Genomic DNA, 21,981 nt, shown 5'->3' with positions numbered 1-21,981 from the left:
TAAAAGAAAAGAAAAAGCTCATAAGTCGCTCAAATATTTTGAAAATTTTACCATGTCTAGGTATGGACAATATAACTAAACAACCCAAATTTCAAGTTTTTACGAATGTTTTTAACCGAATTACATTTTCCGAACTTTAAACCGTAAGGAACAAAATCTAAAATACAACAAAAAATATCTCCTGTCATTTTCATTTGAAGTATATTTATGGTAGAAAACGTCGTCCGTAATTATTTAATATTATAAAATCGTGAAATCGTACGTTTTTTCTCCTTTAACCGCTTTCATTTCGAGTAGCGTTTCGATCGTTTATTATTTTATGACATCTATTGTCTATTTATGTTATGCATAATAATATAATATTATATACGAATACCGGAATACAGGTACGTTGTATAGGTATTCAGAACTTCGACTCTTTTAAGTTATTTTCTACTAGACATTTGCTCTGTGTGATTAAATAATTTCCATATACATATTCATATTATATTATAACACATTAACTGTACACTAAAAATATTAAAAATGAAATTGGTAGGGCTTCTAAAATAATTGGAAATCATAAATGGAAAATGAGTGCTGTGGTTGACATATTACTATAGTCTATAGTATCTATATTATATGTATAATATTGTGTATTTGTGTAATTTAAACATTTTTGTATGTTTTTTTGCCAGTATACATATGTTGAATGCCATTTTAAATGTATAATACCTACCAAGGGTTAAGTATATTTCTTTTTTTAGATTCTGAGTGGAACGATGAATGTATTGATTTTACAATGATGTGTATTTTTTTAATTTTTTTTTTTTGTGTCTGTTATCACGGTTTGGGGCAGTAAAACTGCATCGTTTTCTTGAACAGTATCTATTGTTCGATGGGAAAGTGAATCTAGTTGGTGCATTCGGGAGGTCAAATTATAAAATTCTCAATAGTTTTCAAAAGCGCTGGGAAAAACAACATAAAAATTAAGGAAAAACGGGAATTTCTACGAAAAATCGGTTTTTGACAAAATCGATTTTGGTGTAATTTTGAAACAAATTAACGTATATACATGACATTTTCATTGGTCGTTTATATTTGCTTTTTCTATATACGATAAAATTTTCAAAATATTTTGATTTGTTTTGAACTGTTTAGGAACATTTTCTGTTTCTAATTTTATTTGTCTTTTTTTCTATGAATGTCAATAAAACTTTATTTGTTGGTTAAAAAAGCTTGAAAATTTAATACAAGGCAACTACTATATTGTTACAATGACATTTGAAAAATTAGCAAATTATTTTGAGTTGAGAATTCATAAACATTTTTGTTTTTAAATCTAAGATTTCAAAATGTAATACAATATTCCTCATAAGTTTGTCTACCTTTATCAAAAAAAAAATGTCTACAAGCAAATCAAATTAAATTTTTATGAGCGTTTGAAATTCATATTTTTACGATATTGGATATTCACTCGATTGCTCTCATGTAGTGGTTTTGTTATTTTATTGTTATTCAAAAACGTATAACTGTAGATACATGAAAAATTTTCGAATTTTATGAATTTTTGTAATATTAGCATTTTCTATACACCATACATTTTTTTTAAATAATTTGACTCTTTTTGAGCTGTTAACGGACATTGTCAGTTTTTTAGTTTTTTAGTTTTATTTTTTATAAATATCAATACAATTTTATTTGTAGGTTAAAAAAGCGTGAAAATGAATGCAAGGCTTCTGATATATAGTTACAATAGCAGTTGAAAATTATTAAAAATACATAGGCATAATTTTTTTTATAAGCATTTAAAGTTCGAATTTTGACAAAATTTATCAAACTTAAAATTTAATAATTATTTTGTAGTTAAACTTTTATAGTTAAGGATTTAAAATTCAAAACAAGGTTCCACGTAAAAAAGGTAAATATATAAATTACTTTATTCACAAAAATATCGTCAAATATAATTAGTAAATAGGCTGTCTGACCGTTTTCGCTCAGAATCGTTTTTCTTATACAATGATATTACATCATTGAATTCAAATTTAACACCATCCATTAAAGTGACCAACTTGTAACCTACGGTACAGCAGAGCGACATCCACTTACCCACCTTTTTTATTTTGCTTCCAATATTTAAATTATTATAGCTCAGCAGTTATTATGCTCAAGACTTAGAGAGAAAAACATAAGTGAACAAAAGGTTAGGTATAATTGTATAAATATACCATAACATTATGAAGATAATTTATTACAATTAAATGTAAATATAAACTTATTTAAAAAAAAAAAATGTATTAAAGTACTGAAATATTTTACAATTTTAAATTTTATGACATTTTCAAACACTACCTACATTATACCCTGTACTTAAGAAGATGCTACACAGACATTTGTTGCTTCCGTCTTACAAGTGCGTAACTAGCACATTTCAAGCCAAGCAGATCACGTTTCGCTCAGTTGGTTTAAAAAATAGAGTTAATGGACCATTTATAGAATTTATAGGTACGATTATTATCTAGAGCATCGCATTGGCTTTTTTATTATATTTAATTTTTAAAGCTAGCTTTGAGTTACAAACAATTTACAAAAAGCATTAACTGATATGCATTTATTGATATATTGTGAAACACGGTGCTATACCTATAGACATATTGTCATGCTATGTTATGTTAGAGTTGTTAGACACATTATTATGTAGACAGATAATTCAATATCCTTAAAAACATATTTACAATATATATTTGATCAGTTGTCATAAGAATGCATTTCAAATAATTATGCTATAAAAATATTATAAATTATAAAATTATTGAGTTGTACAAAAAAATGCTACATTCAACATTTAAAAAACCTAAAATGGCTAACCTTAGGCCATGACAAGCCTTTAATTTTAATCATAAATTCAGGGATGTTTATAAATTCTAAGTCACTGTCTGGTGTAATACCTTGCTTTATTTTAGTAAGTGCCCTAGAAATGTTGTAATGCAACAAAACATACAGGGTCCTTATCATGTCCCGCGTAGGCACGATTTGTATGTGTGCAATATTACTGAACTGCGTTACAACTTATAATTTATTGTTTCGGGTTTCACGGTAGACAATGAACATTTTCACGATACGGTACAAATAACTGAGTTAACCTATAGGGCTAAAATGCACTTTACCACCACATGCAAATTTTTTGATTTTGTTTTTTTTGGAACATACTTGTTTTAATTATTTAAGAACAATGGTACAATCATAATTTGTCGGTAGGACTTGGTTTTGAAGTTATGGCCTTTGGAAGTCAGCAATTTTGCGTTTTTTACGCATGAGCGCAACGCTACGTTTATCGTGTCTTTTTATCGTTGTCCGAGCGCAGCGTAGCGAGGGAGTGCAACGCTATCACATTATGTGCTTTTTAACATCTTTGTTTAATATCGAGGCCTCCCCAAGGTGGTTTTACACAGCAAATTGGGGGATATTTTTGATTTTTTTGTCCGAGCGCAGCGCTGATCGGGCAAATTGTGATTTCACCATCATTCTTAAGTCGTTAAAATACGTATAAAAAAATTTGAAATTAACTATAGGCGTTGCGCGCGACATTAAAGTAGTGTGGCGCGCATGCGTATAAACGTAATAACCCAAACTTTGGATGGCTATGTTACGTACCCACGTATTAATTAATCATATATTAACTATGTACAGCGCGCCGCACGTTTCTAATAATATTTGACACTATAACTAATAAGGCAATTAGTATAGTATAACATGCGGAGGTCGTTGCAAAATCGTAGAGAAAACAATTAAAGTATAGAAGGTGCCGTCACATACGTATCTTTCCTGGAAAGCCAACGCCCATACGCAGGATACGAGTCGACCAGCATACCAAATACGAGACCCGAACTCTGTCTCATGACCGAGCTTAGCCACTACTACAACCACCCACTCCAAAGGACACAATCATATATATAGAAGCCCAGGACAAGAGCTCTTCAGACGGTTAGGGATCTTCAGAGTCAGGTCGTAACACCACTCACAGTTTATATTCTATCTTTATATTATAACATTGTATTTTTGTACTACGTTAATAAACATTCATCATACCTAGTACATCACGTATTCTATTTCTGCGTTGATGTATATATCGACGTCGGTTAGGACGTAACAGCTATAACTTTTAAAATAATGGTTTACGACAAATTCTGATTGCACCATTGTTCCTAAATAGTTAATATAAATAAGTTCCGAAAGAAATAATCGAACAATTTGAATGTGGTGGTAAAGTACATTTGCTCCAGGAAATCGACCGTATGATTTGTGGGCAATGCGGAGCGGTGTTGATGACAAAATTTGATTTTGTTGATAAATGATAGGACGTCGACGATGATAACAAAAATAACGGTAAGTTTTTCTATTATTCGAGTACTTAGGTAGAAGAGGAGTTTCCAACATAATAATATAGTATTCAATATTAGTTTGTATTTATTCTATTCCAATTATTGCTCATTGTCAACTGGTAATTTTAACAATAATTGTATTAACGCAGCATTTACTTAAAATGTTGCGAAAAGTATATTCCTATTTTATAGGCTTTTGCAGGGATTAACTATATTACTCAGTTGTATTCTTATTGTTCCATTTGTTTCATAAAATATAGCACATCTAGGCATTTAGCTCATAGGAATTAAGTTGATAATATTTAAATAAAATCGTAAGTAAGTTTACACATGATAATTAAGGAATGGTCGATTTGTGCAGTTTTCAATTGTTTTTTATTTTAATATTTGGTTCTAGGTCACTTTGTATGGTCGACCAATAAAAGTGCAAAACGCAGACACTTTGTATGGTCGGGTATAAAGGTACATTGCTGATTGCGGATACTTTGTACGGTTGGGTAAAAATGTTCAATTCAGACCGCAGACAGTTTGTACTATTATATACATAAAACATAAGTAGAGTAAATACAAGTTATATATCTAAGTAGTAAGTATAAATAATGTCAATTATTAAAATGTAAAAATTAAAAATTAAAACAAAAAGTCAATTAAAAGTGTTTTAAAATATAGTATATGAACAACAGTCATAATAATCAGTTTTTTTAACAAACTGGTTAGATAACAGCCGAATATTAATTGGTGCTATAATATATTTTTAATTAATTTAGAAACTTGATGACCTAAAAATCTTGAAATTATCAAAATAATCAAACATGATTATAAATTATAATAATTGTATTACATTATTACCAAATAATATGTTAAAAAGTAAATTAAAAATGTGTACAGTATGGCGAAATGACAAGTAAAAATTACTTTTGATAGGTAATAATTCTCTCCTATTTTGAATGTATAAGATAATTAAATCTACCAAATAATATTTAAGCTTAATAACATGGTCTGTTCATGACTTCTGACATGTTTGTATTAAATATAATATATTAGTATAAAGTGTCCGTGTTCTGCAATTTAAAGTTTTACCTGATCGTGCAAAGTGTCCGCGTTCTGCAATCTACCTTTTTACCTGACCGTACAAATTGTCCGGGTTATGCATTTTAAATAATCAACCGTACTAAGTGTCATTTTACCTAAATATTTGTATGCTTACATATTATAACAAAATAATTGGTTGTTGCTATTTGTTTCCATTAAATTATTACTTCCTCTCACTGTTTACACTGTTAATATTTTAATATTTAACTATTTAAAATAACTATTTAGGTAAATGTATTATGATGTTATGAGAAATAATGAATTTTATACAATTATTATTTTGTTGTAGATAATTAAAATGTTGAGATACAGAGGAAATAAATTAACACTTAATACCTATTGTAAAATAATTGGATTCATTTCCTAAGGTTTAAGAAGAAATTTATGAACCATCTGTTTATAGTAATGTTACACGTAAGATCATCATAAAAACATATTTGAACAAATTGTTACGTTAATATTATGTACTTTTAAGTTCTGGTATTAATTTGTATTAGCTGTAATTATTAAATTGTTTGAAAACTTGTAATATTATTATGATTTTCAGTAACAGTTAGGATTATGGTTATTGATTTCTAAAATACAATATGTTTTACAAGAACATTATATATACAGATTTGTACCAGACACGGACTATGAATCTAAACTTCCAATTAACATAGATATTACTGTTACATCAACTTGTGATAGTAAGATATTTGTTGTTTTTAAAACACGATAGGGTTTTTAATTAAATTTGTTTTTATCTTTTTAGGTATAGGTGCTGATATTGTTGATACAACAGGACAAAATATGATGTTATTTGGAGAATTAAAAACTGATGATACTTGGTGGGAAATGACAAAAGAATTGACACAACATTTCGAAAAAATGCGTGTATTCAATGCATATTTAAGAGAAGAATATAATTCAATGAATGACATATTATGGATTTTTGATAATTATAATACATTAAAAAATAAAATATCTGTTAAGTGAGTTAAAAATTTATTGATACTGTAAAAATAATATAATAATATATATACCTGGTTACATAAACAATTACTAAATATTGAATCAATCAATAGTGAGCTAATGTTTCCTTTAACATAATTTAGTGGCCCATGAAATACAATGTTAAAATACAATTTTTATTATTGCAAAACAATGTTCATAATCACTATTTATTGTTGGAAAATTTGTTAAATAAGCTTAAAGTAATATAATATAATATAATTATTGTGTATAAACTATAAACCATTTTAGAATATTATGATTGTATATTAATTATTGTTGTATAATATTAGTAGGGGAACCTAATGATCAAATCATTAAATCCTATTGTACAGAATCCTCTACTTGATGTAGCTTTAAATTTACAACAAATAAATGCTTGACAATATAAATAATAATTTAATGATCAAATAAATAACTAAAAAATGTTTTACTTCATTATAAAAACAACAAATTAATGCCTCGTAAGTTGTAACCAAATTTTTGTTCAGAATAATCTACATAATGCTGTTAGTCATCAATAATTACACTCTTCGCTAAGCTTTTGTAGATTAATTATATTAATGTGTTCTTCTAATAGCAATACTAAACTATTTATATCCAATATCCAAACCGAATGAATGATAGTTTTTTTAATAATTTATCTCATGTTTATAAGTAGGTACTACAGGAAATCTATTTGTTTGCTTCAAACTTGCTTCAAGCTTCTGGAATTAGATGATCATATTCAAACAGTTGTCCGTGATATTGGAAAACATGGGATGGATATAGAATATGAGTTGAGTATGGAAATTGGAAGCCCTGTGCATGGACTATTGATCGATTCTTAGCTTTCCGAAGAACTGTATTCATTATATTGGCATGCAGAAATTATTTCTGAAGCTTCCTTCTTTATACGCAATAGAGAATGTTAAATGTATATACAATATAAATCTCATTAAAAAAAAAATATTCTTAATATGCATAAATTTAACGACTATTTCAATTATCTTGATAGTGCTGGAGGACAATGTGCCATAGACTTATCAAAAGTGAAACTAGACAAAACATCTTCGGGTAAGATTTGTGTGTCCATGTATTACAACAAAACTGCATGCATCAGGATGAACTTGAAGTATCGTAGTCTTGACGGTTCTTGTAATAACTTGAAACGTTCCTCCTCGGGAAAAGCATCCACGGCTCTATAAACGTTTGCTCTTAATAACTATATGGATAGTTTTAATGGTAATTATTATAACATTATAATTTACCTTTGTGCGTATCTAGTGATGTAATCTCATTTACTGTCCAAACAGAAGTTTTCGAAGATTCTTTTTCGTCTTACAAACCAAGTCCTAGAAAGCTGAGGGTTGAATTTGTCAAAGACGAGCACTCACCAGATTACTTCAAAACTATGGCAATGGCGTACTGGACGATTTTTGTAGGCCATGATCAATCTCACGCGGAAATTTCTAGAATGAGTAGGATTAACACATAACCATATATATTGATTAATCGTAATTAATGAATGTAAATTAATATTAAATCCTTAGTGAATAGTAATAAGTCCGTGAGCTGTTGTTCAAATAGCCGGAAGGAGCTCATGCCTCGAGACATACACCTCGAGTTGAGCTTGCAAGTAGTGATACCGGGTAAAGATCCATTTTTCAGAAACCATATTCGTTTTATGAACTACGGTCGTTCGGTGCCAGCTGTGTGTTCCGATTGTACTTTTGACCCAAGGAACAAGTAAGAGTCATATAAGATAATTCCATAACCATAAACGTATATTTATGTTGGTTATAATACTTAAAATTACATCAAAATATGTAAAAAAAAATTGGAATATGTAAAAACCGCTAAACAATAAAAATAAATATAAAAATCTTATCTCTTATCTAATTATTAAAACAATGTGAAACTACATAATATTGTCTAAGATTTAAAAATGTAAATTGGCGACAATTTGGTCATAAAATGTTTTTGCATTGACTGAATGAACGTTTTACATCGACTGACGTAATGATAGCATACTTCATATTAACCATATCAAGTGGTGTAAGATCAACATTCAATAATTCTGTTGGATTTAGTCCTTAGAGTATATCTCTAATTATTTTTAAATTTTACAGTCCTTTTCAGTCCTTTCAGTGCATATTAACTTGACTGAGTTAAAAAAAATCATAAACTCGCCCAGCCTCGCTACTAGCTGACAACAATTAGTAGCTTCCAAAATTAACAATAGGAAGGTCATTTTAAATTTAATGCTGCGATGCTTAAAAAATTTTTATATAATCCATTATAATTATTTAAGAATCTGTTTATTTTACGGTGTCAATATAGAATACAACACAACCTTGTACTGTAATAAGCTTCCAAACCAATAAAAACAATTGATTAAAAATTCTAAAAAAAAATGTTGGATTCAAATACCAAAGTATACTGAAGCATGTAATATACTAGTAATTGAACGAATTGTCTTCATTAAATGTTTATGTAAGTAATTCATGATGTGTAATGTGTTAGAAAATGATTTATTGTGTGTATTAATAAAATATTTTATCTGGTCGATTTTAATCAACTACATACTAATGAGGAATACGATTACTTTTCTACTTTTTGTTATATTTTTCTTTTTGAAATATAATATTCAATTTATTCAAATTACTTATAATAGTTTTTTTAAAATAAATATTTTTTTGGGCTGGATACACGATAAAATGTTAATAAATGATTTTAAAATATACCAGTGGTAGGTAATGTAGCATTAATTTGAACTGTATACCTAATATATTTTTAGACTACAAAATAAATTCCAAATTCAGGTCAATGTATTGAGACAGATATTAAATAATTGCATGATGATCAGTCTCTAAAGAGTTTTAACGTACTAAGATTTTCCTTATTAATCTCAATTTAGTTTAAGTATAGTATTTAATTTAATAGTTTTGTATTTTTTTCAATTTTTGTTTATTTTAGGAAGTGCAGTTCTTAGCCCTAATACTAAACTCAATAAATGTGTTGTAATGGACATTAATGTTATGGAATACCTATAAATACCAACATGTTCCTACACATCTCAAATAAAAAGTAAGCAGTTAATATAATATTTTGTTAAAAATATTTATAATTTAATTTAATTTGACTTAGTGAGTAATAAATTTATAATTTAACTTAATTAGTTACAATATATATTTTAAATGTAGTCTTGCATTGAATAAATTATTCAATTGAGTAGATGAGATATATGGGGATTTGTAGTTGTATAATTCAGGTAAATAATCATCCCTGCGATGTAAACATACTGCTTTATAAAAAATAAAATTTTAAAATATTCATAAATATGGTTAATGCCCTTTTAATTTCCCCCACACCATAAAGTCAAATGCTCCTCTGATTTATAAACAATTTTATCTTTGAGCCATCAATAAAGGAAAAATGTGATAGCAATATTATTAGGTACTTATATATTTTATTTAATCTATTTACAGTTGAATTATGATAAGTCTCATAAACATTCATAACAGAATAATAGTCAAATTTTATTTCTTTTAACTTTTTATTTAAATTTTAAATAATCTTTAATAAACAAATTGATTATAGGTAGGTAGTTGTATTGCTTAATTAAATGTATACAAATACACTACTTTGAAATCATTTTAATTTTAAATGTTTATGGATTATTTATTGATATATTGATGATCATAATAAATTATAAATTAGTTGAAATATATGTTTAAACATGGATGTATAATAAAATCCGCACAGTCATCTGTTAATACCGTTATTTAATTTTTACCTTTGATAAATATACACTAGGTGATTATTTTATTATGAACCAATTGTTGGCGCATAAAAAGTTTTAAAGTTGATATGAGCGGTGTATTGGTCCAAAATAATGTGGGGTAACCTCGTTCTACTCTTGTGTGCTCTTCAAAACTTAAAATACTTGTAACTAATAACTTATAATCTACTCGTCCTAAATTTTATTTTGGGTATCATGGGATGGGCAGTATCTAAGATACGTATCTTGTATCTTGTATCTCGATACAATTATATGAAGTATCGAGTATCTTGTATCGAGATACATTTTTAGACTAAGTATCGAGTATTTCACAAAATAATTTTGTTAAAAAATACTCGATACTTTGAAAAATTAATTTTTTATTAATTTTTACTCGCCTATTTACCAACCGTGACTGTTTGACTATGTTTTAATATAATACTATAATATATGTAAAATAATATGCACTGTGAATTTAAATTTATAAATCCATAATTTAATTGCAGTGCCACTTGTACGAAATTATTTTTCAACCTATTAGTCATATTAAGTTATATCTGTGTACTGGGACGCATCACAAATACACGTTGAATGGGACTTTACGTCTTTAAGAATATGATATGATACCTATCTATAATTTTTTTTTATTATTATTTATTTATTTAATTTAACGATTGACTTATAATATATTTATACTAATATTTGGAATTTTAAATTTAAATGCATTTGTCTAGATTCATAACCTACTTAACTGTGTATAAATAAAATTTAAAAAAAATCCTATGCGTCATAGGCTTTGACTAATTTTTTCAAATGTATCGAGTATCAAGTATCTAAATACTTAAAATGTAGGTATCGAGTATCTAGTACCTCGATACTCCAAATCCAAGTATCTAGTATCTAGTATCGATTTTTGAGTATCTTGCCCATCCCTGTGTGTATTCAAATACTTCTGCTTTGGAATATGAAAATAAAACTGTACGTTGTCATAGTTAAAAATTATTCTTTTTTCAAAAACATTTATATTTTTTAAAATAATGAGTGTTAAATGATAAAAGAATTACCCGGTATAATATTTAATTGTGTATGTTTTGTTAAAAGTTTATTTATTTTTGTTCTTAACTTCATATTTATGACATTTTTTTATAATAGGATATTTTTTATAATTTTTATAATACATTGTGTAATTTTTATTAAAATTGGTTTTTCAATGAATATTCTTACATTTCTAAATATATTTTTTGTTGTGATTTAATTTGATGCGAAAAGGTGCAGTTTAATTAATTTCAATTTTATGCCAGAGACAGAATGACAGGAATAATTACATATTTTTAAATTTTGTTTCTATCGTGGTTTTCACATTTCTATTACCTATTTAACGATAAGATTTTTATTTTTAAATTGTAAAATAAAATTACTTGAAACATGATTTAAGTGGCCTGTATCTTATTTCTAAGCAAATCACTCATGAGTCAACTACATTATGACATTTACATAGTACCTTTATATAGTACCTTTTACAACTAGGTTCCTATTGCACTATGGTTCTATTATAGCCTTATAGATCACTTTATATGGTAGAACATTAAAAGTAGAAAAATTGACACTTTGTAATATTATAAATTATAATATTATATTGGTATATGAAGTATATAATATAAATTAGTCTGAAGTCATATACTCATAACCAATTATATTAAACGTGTTATAATTTGGTATATCTAAGTAGGTAACTTAGGTCTTAGATTCTACATAGGAGGGAATGGTATCTTACTAGGTACCTAACAGTTATAATTGTATCAATATAATATAAATACTCGTTTATTTCCCAAGCGTGGTATTGAAAGTAATCATTTTTTTTTTGTGTTTTTTGTTGAATTAATTAAATGAATTTTAAATTTAAATTTAATAATAATATATTACAACTTATTGTAAAAATAATGTTTAAATCACATCATACTTTATAAGTTAGGTATAACATAATATATTATATAGAATGTAACAGCAAAACCTGACAAATGAAATAACTTTTGTTCTAATCAATAATTTAACATTTTTTTCATATATATAAGAATTTTGCGTTACAAATAGATATCTACTATAGAGTAGTATCAACATTTGATATTCACTCGATTTCTCGTGTAACCTATCCATTATTGTGATTTTCTTTATTAGTAATTTTTAATCAAGGCACCCGGTGCTGGTGTTTATTAAGGAGCAAATTATTGGCAACTTAATTGACATATCGTTACGTAGTCGCACGATCTCGTGAGTGTGTACTGTGTGTTTGTGTATTAGTGTAGATGGTTATGCCCACGCACTCGATAGTACATGTCAAGAGGAAATAAAATATAGTTGACCGTTTAGGGTATTTCAGCGGACAATAACAACTTCACAGGAATATGGATAACTCGTGGACAACTGAATATTTTCAGATAATTAAATTCCATGTAGAACACAAAAATAAATTAATTAATTTCAATCAGAAAAGGGTTGATCTATTATTTATTTTTTCCTTAAAAAAATTAATACTTTGTGAATAAAAACCATACAAGCAGCTTGGAATGTTATATTCTTATGACAAAATATATAGTATCATAGTCTTATCTTAATATTATGCTAAATACCATGTTTTATTAAAACGTGATCAATTTAGATTTGTATTGTGTTTAACAGAAGCTTATCATCATCTAATCCTCTCAAATTATTTTGATTTATATTTTAATTATACTTCTGCATAATAGTTAATTAGAGTTAAAAAGTAAATTTGATTTTCAATTATATGAGTTATATTCTAGTAACATAACGAGAGTATTATTTTAATTTAAGAGAGTTTTTTTATCAAAAATATAAATAAATACAACACAACATCCTAAAATTCTAGAAAAAAAATAAACATATTTACTTTGAACATACAATTTTTTAAACGATTATTACAATTTACAATTATTAATAATATAATAGTCTTAAATCCAAAATTGTATTAAAACAATACCTGAATACGTATGTATTAATATTATTACCTTATTATTATGGATCAATATCGACATAATCGACATACCGTAGGTATCCGTCCAGTTACTGGCTTACCTACCACTCCACGACGGTTTGATACATTATTTAGGAAGGTCATAAATTTCTGAAAATTTACAGTCGAAATTCATAGGCAGATCGTGTGTTAAGAGATTTTAAATATCACAACAATATTGAGTTCTAATGGCACAAGTGTAGAACAAATTGGATAACAAATGTATTCTCTCCTTCAGATCTTTTACTGTTACTAAAATAGATATAATTATTTATAATAATGTATTATACCTACTCAGTATTTTATAATTTGCAATAAAACATACATTTGGACCACTTCTTGAACACCTTCTTGAATTACTGTTTGAAGCAATCATAATAAAATAAACAGTTTATAGTAGTTAAATTGAAAATGTTATGGATTTATTTTGTGTTTAATTAACAGAATATATTTAATAATATATTAACTAAATATAAGCAAATATGAATTCTTGCAGTTTACACTATACTATACTAATAACTATCAGGCACGGCACTAGAACTATTTCCAGGGGATGCTCAGTGGAGCGGACACATTTTGTACATGGACTAGGGTTTTTTAAAAAACTACAGTGATTACTCAGATAAATAATTTAATTTATCTTATCATAACATAGCTATAGCCTATAGTAGGGCCCTCTTTTAAATTGTTATAAAAATCAGTAGTTTTTATATCCTAAGTTCTAAATAGAATTTAATATAACCTTTGATTAATTAGTTAACAGTTTCTTAATATCAGAAAGCTATCGGAAATTCTATGACCTGTTAAAAATGTTCTCCTAGGTTTTTTTAGGCTATAAAAATAAATTGTAATATAGGAACACATCCACCGTCCATTGTCTATCGGTATGTTACCGCTAATCGCTATCAAGTAGGCCTATATTTATTACTATTACAGTTAAAAACACTCAGTGGCGTCATTTCAGTTTTTAATAGAGGGGGCAAAAGTTTTGACCAGACCAAATGGGTAACTTAAAAAACAACTACTCGCAAGCACATATTAATATATTATTATGTTCCTTTTCTTTCATTAGACACAAACATGCATACCTACTTTCACGCATGTCCACACCGGTGAAACACGATTGAGCACGGTCCCTATTTTGAAACAACCCGATTGAGCACGATCCATATTTTTTAACAATCCGATTGAGCACAGTCAAATGAATGCAACGTTGCCAATTTTTCTGTCCGACTACAACCAGCTAGGCTACACTCGTATTTTGAAATACTAGTACCTATATATAAAGCCGGTGGGAATATTTATATGGTTTTACAAGAAACGCAAGCTGAAACGATGACAAAAATTCGGTCAATTGAAACCGACAGTTATAAAAGTATGAGTTTTATTGAAATGCAAAAAATTAATGCAACTATAATGGCTTACGATGAATATTTAAGAAATAAATGTTCTAAAGATTTACTAAAATATTTATTCAAAGTGGGAAACAAGTATTTAGGGATACCACTTTAAAACGTTGACACATAATACAAATATTCAAATCAAATATATAAATTAACTTTAAGACTAATCTGTATAGGATATGAATTATATTATATATTTATAAAACAAATGAAATTTAATATTTTTTCTTATATTATGTAATTATTATTTTATTATTAACTTTAAGACTAATCTGTATTGGACATAAACTATGTATATTGTATATATTTGTAAAATAATTTCATTTTATATTTTTATACACTAATTAATAGCTTGATGATTATTATAAAATAATTCCTGTAAATATTTCAATTTTTTTAAATTTTTATTTTGATTTGTGGAACGGCAACATTGTACTTATTTCTATGCTCAATCGTGTTATATTTTGGATTTCTATTGTTTAATTGTATCTATGCTCAATTGGGTAATGAAAAAGGTAAACTGTGCTCAATCGGGTTCCAGCCGTCCACACATATCTACATATGTAATATATGTACCTATTATGTAATATATATTATCCACACAATATGTATTTATATTAAAAATAATAAATGTAATCCAACTATTAATTACCAATTGATCATTGGGATAATAATTTCTTAGTACCTACACAAGATAATAATTGTCTATAAATATAGGCATGTTTTTGCGCTAATATAACACAATAATGGTTAATCGAAAACCACCGAGCACATCGTGACATCGTGCAGCTTTTAAAATCAGACGGGGGCAAAATAGCCACGCCATAACCGCGTGTAAAGGGGTTTGATATTGGTAATTTATTTTTTGGATTAGAATTTTACATTGTCCGTTGTTACAAAATACTAAATAGAACCACTAGTTGTAGGATTTTGAAATAGCTGGAGACAGTGCTCGAAATGGAAAATTTTACGAACCGGAACGCTCATAAAATTAATATGCGGATTATAATATTGTTTTAATTATTTCAATTCGTGTTTACTTAACAATACAATATAATAAGTTAAAAAGATACAAATAATATGAGTAATTTTAAGCTTAAAAAAGGTGGGTAAGTGGATGTCGCTCTGCTGTACAGTAGGTTACAAGTGTAATGGATGGTGTTAAATTTGAATTCAATGATATAATATCATTGTATAAGGAAAATGATTCTAAACGAAAACGTTCAGACAGCCTATGACATTACCAAGTATATTTGATGATATTATTGTGAATAAAGTTATTTATATATAGCCTATTTACGTGGAACCTTGTCTTAAATGTTCAATCCTTAGCTATAAAAGTTGAACATTTTATAAATTTTTAACTACAAAATAATTATTAAATTTTAAATTTGATAAATTTTGTCAAAATTTGAACTTTAAATACTTATAAAAAAAAATTGTGCCAATGTATTTTTAATATTTTTCAACTGCTATCGTAACGATATATCTGGAGCCTTGCATTAAATTTTCACGCTTTTTTACCCAGAAATACAATTTTATTGATATTTATAGAAAAATGGAAACTGAAAATGTTATAGTGTATAGAAAATGCTAATATAAACATTCAGTCAACATTTCATGTACCTACGGTCATTTGTTTTAGAGTTGCACCAAAAACCAAAAACCAAAAAATTGAACTTCTCTCTATATTAAGTATATTATATTTTGTCGAAAGAAAATTTTATAAAATTTAATCCTCTAGATTGGGTTACTGTCGATTTTTACGAACCGGAACTCTTAAATTTTAATTTTCACCAACCGGAACCGACGCAAAGTTTATATTACGAACCGGAACGCCGTTCCGGTGCGTTCCTGTCCATTTCGAGCACTGGCTGGAGACACATCAGTACATCACACATATTAATATATTATATATTTTTATATATTTATATCCAAATTAAATCAATATTTATTTTTGTCAACAAGAGTCCACACCTAAGGGCAAGTAAACTGTGTTTTTGACGTGTAAGTAACTAAAATTGATCATAGAAAAAGGGAAATTTTATTTCACTTTTGAAACAGGCCAAGACACTAAATTAAAACTGATAATAATATTATAATTGAGTTAATAAATAATATATTGATAATCCACAGTGGTTAAAAATAAGTGGATCGATAGGACAACTTTCATTTGTAGAGTTTAATATCAGAGTTTAATTTGTATAATAATATATTGCCCATCGATTTTAATCATTAGAAAATTCGAGATCCAGACGTTATTGCTGCTTGCAGAGTTGCAGATAATGATATGTATTTTTAATGTATTTTTTATTGTAATTAAAAAAATATGGTGGATATAAATTAGTGAATGAATAAAAATAAAACGATAATCAAAATTACAATGTTTTATTTTTAAGTAATTCAAAGAGACCTAATATTAAATATTGAAATCCATTGTAATACTTACCTTATATTGAAACATACCAAACTGTAATAAATATCCTGTTTTTTAGCGTAACATAGTTTGGTCGATATAATATTTTAATATTTATATATATTATTTAGATCAAGCTTAGAATTTGTTTAATAATATAGTTACTCCATTGTGTCTCCATTTTAGCCATGGAAGTTTAATGTAATATAATAAAAATTTAGTCGCGTCGAATTATTTTTATATGAATTATGGTGTGTTGTGTGTAGTGATGGGCAAATTCCCGAGAATATAGTTTAGGAATTTCCCGGGAATATAATAAGTTTTAAAATATTGATCATAGGTTTCAGTTTTAAATTAAACTTATGGTTGTAAATGATCCAAATGACAGCTCTTTATTGATATTATGTCAGTTTAGATATTTATTCTTTAAAAAAAGTTATTAAGTAATTATAATTTAATTTCTTAATTAAAATCTGTACAATTATCACAAAATAAACGATCCAACTTTCATTTATATATGTTGAAAAAATAAAAATAAACATACTGAAATTTAAATACTGAATATTATAAAAATAATACATTTTTTTTTTAAAGAAATTTCCTGAGAGGTTGGGGAATATTCCGGGAATATTCCTAATATAGCACATGTCTAGTTATGTGTAATTCACACAGAAACAGAATCTCTTCGTGTGTCATTTTGCTGTCCTCCGTTCGATATTCACATACGTCATATGGGGGTTATATTAATATTATTATTATCATAATCATCAATAGTAATATTGAATGGCCAGCCTTACTGGTTTATTTTTCGGATCGTCTATATAAACCGATCGATGTAACACATGCAGTTAACACTCGTTTATAAAGAGCCTTAAAACCGGTCTAATATGTATTCTTGATTTCTGACAACAATTCAAAACTCGGCGTCTTGTTTTCGCACACCTGATGACCGAAGGTCAAAAACTACCAAACAATAAAAACTGGTAGCCGGCGCCACAAACACCTCGTGCAAACCATGTAGGTAAGACTTTCGGTTCGAAAAAAACGGGCCAGAATACCGGTTGGCTAAAAAAGTAATAAGAAAGGTCTAATACAAAACCCGCCGGTTTTGTTTTCTTACCTATCATGGGATATGGAAACTCTGCCAGTGCTAAGTCCTTGCTTATCTATAACTAAATAATATATCTCAACTAAGTAAACTCAAAAATTCAAAATGAAAAGTAATTATAGTGAAGGAGACACTATAAATGGTTATTATGATGGGTTTTTATTAGTCTTAATAATTAGAATATCTGTAAATTGTATCACATAATTTTAGTACACAGTTCAAACAGTCCCGGTCCAATGGATTTCGGAGCCAAATATTTACTTTATTTTCTAACAGACTTCCTTTTTTTATACTAGTTAGTATATTTTAATTAAATTATGAAAGCAAAATAATATTATTATACTATTTATACTATGTTATACTATATAGTATAGCTCTATTGAGTACCGTCAACGGTCATCATCGACCACAGATATATTATATTATATATCTGTGTCGTCGACGATAAACAATTTTTCAAGTAGGTACCTATCTACGTGGTAGTATTTATAATCAATGGTAGTACTGATTAATTTTTCATATAATTAAATTAAGAATATACATAGGCGTGCGCAGACTTAAATTTCTGGTCGAGCTTAGGCAATTATAGTTTCCCAATATTGTGATACACTACACCCTAATTTAAAAAGGATATCTTACAACAATAATGTGTTTTAAATCATCCAATATTAACTGCAATTAAATTGTATATTTTAAAATATTATTACTAACCCATAAGATGTAATTTTTATAATATTCGTTATGCACCTGAATAGATTGACAAGTAGAGAAGGATATATCAATATACATTACCTATACAGTTATAGCAACGTTCACAAAACATAAAACTAGGGAAATTGAATAAAAATATTTTTTGTCACGTCTGCGTCGTAAGTTTAATACTCGATGAGTGTTGAAGTAATCGAAAATGATTTTATTGCCCCTCCGGCGGACAGTAACTGTCAAATCATGTAAATCATTTACTGCTCCAAAAAGCGATGACAGACACACCAAAAAAAAAAAGACATCATTACTATAGAATACTATTGATTTTATTATAAAATTAATAATATAATAATTGACAACAACTGAAATTTGTAAAAATTTGAATTTCAAAAGCTCATAAAAATTTTATTTGACTTTTTTATAGACATTTTTTTTGTTGATAAAGGTAGATAATCTTATAAGGAATCATGTATTACATCGAAATACTTGGATTAAAAAAGAAAAATTTTGTACAATATAGTAGGAGCCTTGTATTAAATTTTCAAGTATTTTGAATCAACAAATAAAGTTTTATGACATTCATAGAAAAAAAGTGAGTAAATGGATGTCGATCTGCTGTACAGTAGGTTACAAGTGTGTCACTGTTAAGGATGGTGTAAAATTTTAATTCAATGAAATTTATCAAATCAATTATTATAGAGACCCCTTGCGGAAAAAGGAAAATAAGTACGGTCTATTGTGTTTTGAATAAAAGAAATAAAATAGGTGGAAAAATCTGTTGAAGTACGTTAGTATATGTTGTCGGTAATACGTTGGTTCCTTCTAAATTAGAAGGACTCAAGTTTTTATATAACATGCACTATTTGGTTTAAATAAACGTATACTCATCCACTGTTCATTTTTAAAATGTAAGAAGGTAAAATTGCTGAAATAAAACTCAATCACTGTTTTAGATCAGAAACAAGTTTATTGATACACGCGAATGGCGGTGTTATAAATTAGAAAAATTCTACTGTCACTTCAGCACAGATTCCTTCGTTGTCTAACCTATCTACATTTAAAAGTTACTAAAATATATTTTCACCTATACTACCTATATTATATTAAATACAATTATATTGACGACTGTCTACATTGTAGACTCAACAATATAATATGACAACAATTAATACATGTGCCAACCTAAAAATTGATAATGTACACAAGAATATATTATTATGTCGATTGCTGTGCTTTTGTTTCTAAAGAGAATCATCGCATATAGCCTACTTATAATTATTAATTTGTATGAACCTACGTTTTTTTTTTAGTTTATATACGGAAGGCCGAATGATCAACGCAAGTCTTTCACTAAAGGAACATTACAACCGACCAACTGCAGGTTTACTATTAAATTACATGGATCAGCTTGTCAGAGGGCTATCTACGCAGAATACACAAAAAATTGATATGCTATTTACTAAAACGGTAGGTTTTTGAAATACAATCAATATAACGCAATGACATTACATTAGATAATCCTTTTAACAGACTATATTATACGTTTAACTTTTATAATTTAACATTAGTGATTTGAATTTTTTTTCAGCTTACAAATTACTTATACAGTGTTTATCCAAACCACGCGTTCGGAATGGACATCGTCAGCTAGGATATACAACGAACCCGCGATCATGGTATACCAAAATACACAGAATTTAGAAAATATTGTCGACTAAAAGCTATCAGAAGTGTACAAGATTTATCCAAGATCATGGTTGAAGGCGTAAGTTCAAAAATATATTAAATATTAAATAATGATATAGTACTTAATTTATTCCTGTATATTATAATATTTAGTCAACTGATAGACTATTGAAGCAATACAAACATTGGAGAGATATAGAACTTTTGGTAGGTGCATTGTTTGAGAAACACGAAGAAGACTCAATGGTTGGCCCAACGATGAGATGTATCATTAGAGAAATCAGAAAAGTGACGCTTGCCAGAATCTTTTGTGATAACAGCAATAATGTCAGAATGATGCAGAAAAAAGTATTTTTGATACCTGCAATGGCTGATTTGCAACTCTGTAATTCCCAATTAATTCCAAAAATCAACATCAATCACTGGTCAGAGATGGTCGATACATTTCAAAAATAACTTTAAATTTAATAATCAATAATCAGTGGAAGTACCTTCACTGGATGGTTTGTTCCCTCAAGTAACTCAAGCCATTGCGTTTAATTTTATTTAAAAAACCTACATTAGGCTTATTGTACTTTTTTTAGTATAGATTGTGTAAGTTATAGATTAAAAAAAATAATCAATAATCAGCCTTTAATCTAACCTTATTTTCATTTTACCTATATATCTTGTTTATAATAAATATTCTTAAATTAATTATGAGTCTAAAATTTTCTAAGTTACACACTTGTAAGACGGAGACAACAAATTTCACTGTAATGACCCATTAAGGCCAATAAAAAAAAAAATATTTTTGTCTGGCGCAGAAAAATTATAGTCAGACCAAATACAATCTTGATACATTTTAGGTATGCATACTCCGCAACATCTTAAATGACGGCTCTGCTTTGGCCCGAATACTGGTTTTTATGTTTTGTGTGAATAAATATTAGCTCAACAATATTTAATTTTTAAAGATAATTAAAAATTGAATAAATCTTAAAACTCATAATTTATTATTCAATCTTTATTATTAATATTCTATCTTTATTTTCTATTCATCGAATAAAATATATTTTATTTCCAATAGTAATTGGAAATTAAATGTATCTTATTATGTAACATTAAATAATTTAACTATACCTATTAATATTTATTTTTTGTTAATACTCATAATTTATTCAATATTTAAAATTATTATTCTATTTTTATTTTTTATTCATCGAATAAATTATATATTATTTTCAATGCAAATCGCAAATTGAATGCAACTTAAAATGTAACATGAAATACATTTCCTAAAAAAATATGTATTTAATCTTTAAAGTATATTATAATTTTATTTTAATCTTCATTATCATAATAATAAAAAATAATATAATAGTAATTACAATATAAGATATTAATAATATGTTTAGCAGCTATAGTTGACAATAAAATAATATAT

General features: G+C 27.3%; 1 pseudogene; it reads left to right on the top strand.

Moving 5' to 3' along the window:
* Positions 1–4,371: 4,371 nt before the first annotated feature.
* Positions 4,372–21,812, top strand: LOC132935156 (peroxidase-like; annotated as a pseudogene).
* Positions 21,813–21,981: the final 169 nt, after the last annotated feature.

The sequence above is a fragment of the Metopolophium dirhodum genome, chromosome 1, assembly GCF_019925205.1.
Source record: "Metopolophium dirhodum isolate CAU chromosome 1, ASM1992520v1, whole genome shotgun sequence".
In the NCBI taxonomy this organism is placed as follows: Eukaryota; Metazoa; Arthropoda; class Insecta; order Hemiptera; family Aphididae; genus Metopolophium; species Metopolophium dirhodum.
This window is presented reverse-complemented; position numbering and strand designations above follow the sequence as displayed.